The sequence below is a fragment of the Protopterus annectens genome, chromosome 16.part0, assembly GCF_019279795.1.
Source record: "Protopterus annectens isolate FY-2018-M chromosome 16.part0, PAN1.0, whole genome shotgun sequence".
Taxonomy (NCBI): Eukaryota; Metazoa; Chordata; order Ceratodontiformes; family Protopteridae; genus Protopterus; species Protopterus annectens.
The window spans coordinates 120,866,328-120,868,985 of NC_056750.1; positions in this window are offsets into that span (position 1 = coordinate 120,866,328).

Below are 2,658 nucleotides of genomic sequence, written 5' to 3' on the forward strand. Positions count from 1 at the left end.
ATCAAATCTAAGGTTGATTCTGGCTGATTGTTTAGTATTCGTGTGGAGGATGTGACCAGTTGTGTGAACCTATAGAGGTTAATGCAATTTTCAGGTGTTTTGGACGTTAGGTTCTGCCAATTTATGTTGGTATCTCCTAGAATGGTAGTTTTGCTTTCTACATTTTGGGTAGTCCATGCTAGAAAGTTTTCTAGTGTAGGTATGTTATGTCCTGTTGGAATGTGGATTACTCCTATGCATACATTTTTATTAATGTTTATTTTTAATAACCCTAATAGAACTTCCATTTTATCAAAAGTTGGATAGATTTGGGAAATGTTGTAATGGTTGAAGAGTTGCAATAAATAGGAGCTAAGCCACCACCTTTTCTAATGGTTCTATATTTTCAGGGAATGTTGTAGCCATTTGGAATTATTTCATTGTCAACTATATGTGGTTTTAGTCATGTTTCTGTCACAGCTACTATATCTTGGGTATGTTGCGAGAGCCAAGCATGAAATTCAGTAATTTTATTATAGATACTTCTTATATTGATTGCTATCATAGTAAGGTTTCTGGTATTTGTGGGTGTGTATGAGAAAGGAGTGGGAGACTTGTTAGTACATGGGGAGGAGTGGAGGTTTGTGTTTGGGGAGATGGAAGGGCCTGGATTTTGGTGAATATCGCTACTTTGAGATAAAAGTAGGAGATCGTTAGAGTGGGTATGAAGTAGCTGGATTTACTAATGGACTTTGGTGTAGAATTGGGAGTTAGTTTTTGTTTGGTATTGCAGGGGATAAGTTTGAATTTATGAGTTAATACAGTATTGTACATGAAAAGGGATGATGAGATATTTGAGAACCTTGTTGCATAGGGTTGTGTAGTTATCGGGAGAGTGGGAGTGTTTTGAGGAAGAAAACACATCATATAATAGAAGGAGGTAGCATAGGTTAGTGTATGTGTGTATGTGGTGATTTACAACATAGTGCTTATCTACCTCTGTAGAACAAACTAACTGTGCAAGTTAAACAGTGTGACAAAAACTCTGCCTTTAAAAAGGATAACTGGTTGGGTGTTCATAAAGTGACTCCCTGGCACGACTGGCCTGGCCCTTCTTTAAAAGGGAGGAAAGGCTTAAGGGTGGGTAATGGCAAAGGGGAAATGTCCTTGCAGCTGAATTGATTTGCAACTCCTGTGAGCCTAGGACATATGACTAAGTCACATCCTTGTATTGTAGCAGAGTTAGGGGGAATAACATGCTTAGGCCTTCTTTCCTGGTGACTCTTGGGTGACCTGCATGGACTTGCAGTATGTGGGAGTGGAGAAGGAGTATGTGCTGTCTTGTCTGCACTGAAGGCTGGGATCTTTTGCGAAGAACATAGACAAAATGTATATGCATGGTATTTTTAGATAGTATGTGCACTAGTGAGTGCATTTAATAACTATGTTTACAACAAAAAAGGTATATCACTCAAAATGCTGTAATGTAGTTTTTGCTTTTTGTGTTTCAGCCCATCTCGAGATGCCAGTATCTGTAAGCTTAACCCAGCTCATACATTTATAGGTTCTGGTTCTTGCGGGGGGAGCACACCATTAAAATGAATGTGTTTCATCTCATGCCAACCTCTGTTTCTCAACTGTCCTCATGGACAACTGATATTTGTGGTTCCCCTGATTTTCACTGAAATAGTTTTTTTTTACATCTGTAGTAAGTGATACAAGCCTATGAATAGGGCTCTTACAGCTCTGTACATAGCTTTATTATCATTTGCTGAAGATATCAATCTCCACTGAAAATTAAGTTTCTTAAATTTTGTTACATTCATTAAAACATTGATTAAATATATAAACATAGCCACACAATTCTCAGTTTGTGGTAAGAGAAGCCTCAGATAATTGGTTTGCATGTTAATTGTTCTAAAATTGCTACAGTCATCCTTGTATTTCTGTTAAGTGTTTGTGATCTTGGATATACAGGATTAAACAATGGGTGCCAGCAGAGGTGAAAATTGTCATATCCAACTTGATGAGGTGCTAAGTGCATTGGTTTCTGGCTTGGTATTGACTTTCATTTCATTGAATGAGAGTTTTAAATGCTGAGCTGTTTAAGACGTCTTATGCATTTCAGTGTATGCATTTGTCTGACTGTGTTAAACAGTGTAATCTATTCATGAATTAAGTACAAAGTAGTAAAGTCAGATATTGTCTAGGTGCGTCGTGGAGAGACAAGGATTGGCTTAATTGTTTGGGGTGGCTATGCTGTTTTATAAAATGTGTGTCGCTGTCTATAGAATTCTGCTCAGTTGTGGAACTCATAGTCATAAGGGAAGGCTGGAGAAGAGGTTAGTGCAGCCTTTTTTTATTAAATTGCTACTTTTTAAGAATTTTACTTTTTGTGTGGCTTACTAGTTACCTATTTTTTATACAATATTTATAGTGTTTTCCTTTTGTGGATAGTGACAGTATGTTCAGAATTAGTGTTATTGAGGGGTTGTGAAACCAGAGTTGTCACTTCACCTCCTGTGATGTATGTGACTGATTATGGCCATGCTTTACTGCTCATAGTTATGAGATGATAATGTTGATTTGTTGTTCTGTTCAGATGACTATGGTGGATTTCTTTTTTGATCCACCTTGGAAAGGTGTCCTTCCAAAGGTGGGTTTGTTCATTATTGCCCT